The sequence below is a fragment of the Trachypithecus francoisi genome, unplaced genomic scaffold (genome assembly GCF_009764315.1).
Source record: "Trachypithecus francoisi isolate TF-2019V2 unplaced genomic scaffold, Tfra_2.0 Lachesis_group0, whole genome shotgun sequence".
Lineage (NCBI taxonomy): Eukaryota > Metazoa > Chordata > Mammalia > Primates > Cercopithecidae > Trachypithecus > Trachypithecus francoisi.
Window position 1 is genome coordinate 119,096,262 of NW_022681453.1, and position 6,597 is coordinate 119,102,858.

At 43.2% G+C, this 6,597-nt stretch overlaps 1 pseudogene; it reads right to left on the bottom strand.

Moving 5' to 3' along the window:
* Positions 1 to 451: 451 nt before the first annotated feature.
* Positions 452 to 1,761, bottom strand: LOC117083737 (annotated as a pseudogene).
* Between the last annotated feature and the right edge of the window lie 4,836 nt (positions 1,762 to 6,597).

The following is a 6,597-nucleotide window of genomic DNA, read 5'->3' on the forward strand; positions in this document are numbered from 1 at the left end:
GCATATTATCACACAAATCATTGCCTTTTGAGACTTTGGATAATTTCACAGTTTAATTTGCAAACAGAAGTTTTATAATAAATCATTTTTTAACCAAATCATATCTTGAAAACTGTTTATAGAAAACCCAGGGAATAAAGTGAACTGTTCATTGTGGAAGGCCTTAAATTATGTTATTACAGTAGAAAATACAGGAGGTAGAAGATAACTGATAAGACTAATGCAACATTAGATTCAAATCTATAGCTCCTGTAGGTACTTAAAACATGGTTTTAGAAACTAAACCCAACATTTCCAGCAACCATAGAAACAGTTAAAACAAAATTTGCCATGAAAGCCCTTATGTCATGCTTGATACAGGGAGGTAGGAAGATGTAAGAACCAGGACACATGAGACATGACATTTTATCTACAGCTCCTGTTTGTTTTACAGAGGGTGTAGTTTCAAATTTCAGTCACGTTCTTCAGCTTCAGATTCAGATCCTTCTTCAGCATTTTGAACCACTCTCCAAATTTTCTCATTTGCTCAAGGAAAACACTCTTCCCCTTTGCAACATGTGTACCTTTATACCACTTCAAAATGGGCTCTTCGCTCAGGACTACGGCTTTATGAAAAAGCACCACTATTTTCTGGAAGGCTTTCATGAAACGAACGTTGTCATAGCAATACTCCTGAATCTTCAGTTACAGAGTCAGCTCAGACTGACCTTGAGTAGTAAAGGCGGCAAGTAGAGAGCTGTATCGCTTCAAATGCTTGACAGCTTGCTGTGCTACAAGCTCCTCTTTTTTGTTGCATTCCACAGTGCTCATTACATTTGACCGGACTGTTTTGATGACAACTGGTTCTGGGATGTTGTTTTTTTTTTTCATCTCCTCCTTGACATATAAAATTATATCCTTAAATGGATCACCACGGGACATCTGTTCTTGAAGTTCTTTCTGGAGCTCCTTACAAGCTCTGATGGATTGCTAATTCCGAACATATTCCGAAAGCTCTTTCAAGCCGGCCTCAGTAAAATACTTTGTGAAGTGTTTAACGCTTTGCTTATTGGCGGAAAAAAGTTCCATCAGGCTATTATCCATGCTGACTTTCCGAAGACTTGAAGCTACTGCATTGATATCTTTTTCATTTATTCATGATTTAAAGAGCTTTACAGCAAAAGCTGCTGAAACCCCTTCTTTAACCAAATTCTCATTATAAAGGCTATTAAGAATGGATGCCATTAGCCAGAAGAACACCAGTCAACATAGCCAGTTTGTTCCTCTCTGACTCAAAAACCCTTTCAGAACAGCAGCAGCTTTTTAACCTCATCTTTGCAACCTTTCTCCAGGTATTCGTAGTGCCTGATTAACTTGTTAAAAACCTGAGCAAATGCTTGCATGGTCTCTAGGTCTTCCTGGGCTGCAAACACACAGACATCTGTATGCATCATGTCATCTGCCAGTGTACCACCTGGGGCCAGCATTCCATCAGCCACCAGAATGTCAATGAGTGTTTCTGCACATCGACGGTAATCAAGTTTTGTTCCAGAAAAGCATCAAGAAACTTAGCTACTGCTTCCAAATCAGTACCAGTTTCAGCTAAGCCTTGAATAATACAGTCTTGAAACTGAGTAGGGTCAGCCCTCTCTTTTTCATCGCTTTTTCTGGTGTTAAAATGCTGGGCCTGATAGCGTTGGCTTTTGCTGCTTTTGATTACTCATAAAAGACACCCAAATTTAAGGTGAAGAGGAAAGAGCCAGAAATCCCCAGTGTAGCGGCAACTGCCATAGTGTCTCCCCTGCAACCAGAACCGAGGATGGATTTTCACACCGCTGTCTAGCCTGATGGATGCTCTTCTCCATCTCTCACTACAAAACAAACTCTCCATGAATAAACAAGACATTCAGACATCTTTCAGGCTCCTAACTGATGGAGAGTTTTAAGCTAGTTAAGGCTTTAGGGCTTAACATTCCCTTGCTGGTTGATGAAGGCCCAGAAAACAAAGTGAAAATGCTTCCATTTCCCCATTTCAATCTGTGCGCCACCATCTGCTGTACTGATTCCCATGTTGGCTGCCATGGTGAAGATAGAAAAGGAATGGCCCAGGAAGCCAGAGTCTCACTGATGCCAACACAAGAGAGACTCACAGCCCTGAGGTCAAGAAAAACTTCCTTTCTGATACTTTGTCTTAAGCAGTGCTGGGACTTTTCACTTTTTATACTAAGGCCTTGTGTAGACAAGCACAGGTCACTGAATTGGTTCCATGGACCAACCCTTTGATCACACCATGTGTGGAAACAATACTGTACTATTTGTCTTTTCTCCCTTTGAGAAGTCCTTAATTATTATTGAAGGGATGTTTCCTATTATTCGTCCTGTCCCCTTCAACTCAACCCCACCAGCAGACAGGCTGGTCTTCCTTAAATGCAATTGCTACCCCTTCACTCACTCGCCCACTACAACCCTTCGTTGGCTGTACATTGCTGTTAGAACAATCACGTTGTCCTTGGCATAGCCTCCAAGGCCCTGTCTCTCTTCAGAACAGTGTCCACCTTAGGCCACCCTCTCTCTTGCCCTCTAGGGTCCAGTACTCTGACCTTCCTTCAGTTCCTCAAACATGTCATGTTCTTTCCTAACTCAGACCTTTTCCACACTGTTCTTTATGCCTGGAATTGTACTCCTGCCTTCAGCAATCCGGTCAGCTCCCACTCATCCTTTACGTTATGGTATAAATGTCACTATCTCAGGGGTGCCCTCCTCAGTGTCATGCCCCAGACCAGCCTGGGTAAATGTAAAAGAGGCTCCCATAGCATCTACCTAGAGCTTCTCTACCATAGCACATAACTCACTTACAGTTAAATCATTATTGGGCAATTAGTTATTCAGCATGAGTTTTCCCCACTGGACAAACCAAGTTGGTCCCAGCATAGTGCTGGCGTGTGTGATCTTTTTAAACCTTTTGTTTTTCAGTGCTATTCTCATTGTACAAAGTCAGTAGGTTAATAATGAGTGGAGTAAGAGAAAGTGGAAACTGTATATTTCAACAAGTTTGGCTGTAAAGGGGAGGAGAGAAATAGGGTAGCGGCTGGAGGGCACTATGGAAGTGTCTTAACCAGATCATGCTGCCATCACAAAATCCCACAGACCGTGTGGCTTAAACAGGTGAAATGCATTCCTCACAGTTCTGGAGGCTGGAAGTCGCAGCTCCAGGTGCCAGCATGGTTGGCGCCTGGTGAACACTATCTTTCTGGCTTGCAGACATCTGCCTTCTCACTGTGTCCTCATTTGGTGGAGGGTGGGTGGGTTCTGGTCTCTTCCTCTTCTTTAAGGACAGCAATCCCATTATGAGGACCCCACTCTCATTACTTCATCTAAACCTAGTTACCTGCCAAAGGTCCCATCTCCAAATATCATCATATTAGGGTCTAGGTTTCAACCTAATGAATTTCGGTTTTAAACATATAAATTTGGCAGTGGGGTGTCACAATTCAATCCATAGGAGGGATTAAGCAAAGTCTTTTTATGATAGGAAATCTTGAGCAGGCTTAAACACTCATGGTAGATGCCAGCAGAGAGGGTAAGGAAGGATGAGGCTTCAGGAGAGATGGGATAATCATAGCAGGTGGGAGGAGAGAAGAAGCAGTGCACTGATGGAGAAGATGTCTTTGATTGGGAGGATAGACACTGCTCCTGCTGTGACATGAGCAGAGGAGCAAAGGGCATGTGCAACTCCAGAGGACCTTTTCCATGTGGTGGCAATGAGCCAGAGAATTCCCAAGGAATGGCTTCTTATTCCCTATTCGAAGTAACATGTATGGGTATCTGATGAGGGACTGGTGTGGCTTGCGGAAACTGGAGAAGGTTTGAAATAGATTCTGTGAAGAGTAAGAAACAGAGCTGATGTGATATGAATGTTTGTGCCCACCCCCATGTATGTGTTAAAGTAATAACCCTCAAGTTGAAGGTATTAGGAGATGGAGCCTTTGGGAGGTCATTAAGCCTTGAGGGCAAAGTCCTCATGATTGGTAATCCCAACTAATCGTGTGCTTCTAAAACCACCCAGGGAGTTAGCTTGTCTCTTCCACCATGTGAGAACACAGCAAGAAGGCACCACCTATGAGCCAAAAAGCAAGCCCTCACTAGACATTAAATTGGCCTTGACCTTGGACTTGCCAGTATCCAGAACTGTGAGAAATTCTGTGTGGAGGGAGTAACAGCTGAGAGCCCTGGAATGACAGAAGGTTGTGGTCACAGTATGAGATGTTTAAGTGCAAAATTTCAGGGGAGGAGAAGTTCCTGGTGACACTGGAACAGTGTAAAATCTTAGGCATGCATGACTGAAATGGAGAAGGGGTAAAGGGCCTGGAAATTGAGAAGACCAATACTGCAGACCCTTCTTTCCAAGTCAAGGGTCCAGTTCTTAGAGTGAGCCCAGCTAAAAAGCAGTCTTCCTTACAAAACTGCACCTTAACAAGGTTTATTTCCTTCAGGCGGGTTGCTTGTGCCACAGCACTGGTTCAACACGTAGACGTTATAGGTGCCAAGGGAAATGGTCAGTCTCTCCCTCTCCTTCTCTCTTTTTACCTATCAGTGCTACACATCTTGAAGCTCTTTTGGAGCTACAGATATAGAAAAAGATAGAGGAAGCAAGACGCTGATAAAGAAGGGTCACACAGCCATTGAAAGCACAGAATTCAGGTGACATTGACATTTATCTGATATCCGATTCTTGCTCCTGGCTCCCAAGACTGAATGGAAATCTTTGCCTTATAACAACAGTGTTGTGGAAGACCTTTTGGAAAATCTTCCTTTAGGGCCTCCCCTTAACAACACTGCTACATGAAATCAGAACAAAAAAAAATCTTTATATTGATATTCTGAATGTTTAAAAATAATATCAATAAGAAAATTACTCTTGGCATGTATTTACATACTTTAATCATTTATGTGGCCACATTGATCTGCAATACTTTATCATTGGTATTTCTATGATGAGTGCTTTTTTGATACACTTTAATCTTCATTTTTAGTAAAATTCTTACAACCATTTTCTATATTATATTTACAGTTAATAAGTTTGAAATTCTTAACACTTTTTATTACTCCTTCTAGTAGTCTCAGAACAAATGCTGAGAAAAGGAGGATATTATTTTCTGTTTTGTAGTATTGAAATGTTTAACTTCCGCTCAAATATTTTTAGAGATTCTGTCACTTTGTCCCTTTTTAGAGATTTTTATTTAACAAGTATTTTTATAAGACAAAACTTGTCAAATAAGTTATCTATGATTCTTTTAAATATTTTACCACATTTAGATCTCAGAAAGTAATAGGCCTTTGGCTGGGCATGGTGGCTCATGCCTGTAATCCCAACACTTTGGAAGGCCAAGGAGGGTGGATCATGAGGTCAGGAGATCGAGACCATCCTGGCTAACACAGTGAAACTCCGTCTCTACTAAAAGTACAAAAACAAAATTTGCCAGGTGTGATGGCAGGCACCTTTAGTCCAAGCTACTTGGGAGGCTGAGGCAGGAGAATGGTGCCAACCCAGGAGGCTGAGCTTGACTATCACTAGAATAGCATGGGAAAGACCTGACCCTATGATTCAGTTATATCCCATCTGGTACCCCCCACAACACCAGGGAATTATAGGAGCTACAGGATGAGATTTGGGAAGGGACACAGAGCCATACTCTATCATTCTGTCCTGGCCCCTCTCAAATCTCATGTCTTCACATTTCAAAACCAATCATGACTTCCCAACAGTCCCCCAAAGCCTTAACTCATTTCAACATTAACTCAAAAGTTCACAGTCCAAGGTCTCATCTGAGACAAGGCAAATGCCTTCCACCTATCCACCTTTGAGCCTGTAAAATCAAAAGCAAGTTAGTTACTTCCTAGATACAATGGGGTACAGGTTTTGGGTAAATGCAACTGTTTTCCAAATGGGAGAAACTGACCAAAACAAAGGGCCACATCCAGCAGAGCAGTAATATTTAAAGCTCCCACGTCATCTCTTTGATTCCATGTCTCACTCACATCCAGGTCTTGCCGATGCAAGAGGTGGGTTCCCATGGTCTTGGGCAGCTCTGCCCCTGTGGCTTTGCTGGCTACAGCCTCCCTCCTGGCTTCTTTCATGGGCTAGTGTTGAGTGTCTGCAGCTTTTCTGGGCACAGGGTGTAAGCTATCAGTGGATCTACCATTCTGGGGTCTGGAGGATGGTGGCCCTCTTCTCACAGCTCCACTAGACAGTGCCCTAGTAGGGACTCTGTGTGGGGGCTCTGACCCCATATTTCCTTTTTGCACTGCCCTAGCAGAGGTTCTCCATGAGGGTCCCACCCTGCAGCAAACTTCTGCCTGGACATCCAGGCGTTTCCATACAGCTTCTGAAATCTAGGCAGAGGTTCTCAAATCTCAATTCTTGACTTCTGTGCACCCACAGACTCAACACCACATGGTAGCTGCCAAGGCTTGAGGCTTCTGCACTCTGAAGCAACAGCCTGAGCTGTACCTTGGCCCCTTTTAGTCATGGCTGAAGCAACTGGGATGCGGGGCACCAACTTCCTAGACCGCACACAGCAGAGGGACCCTGGGCCTGGCCCACAAAACCATTTTTTC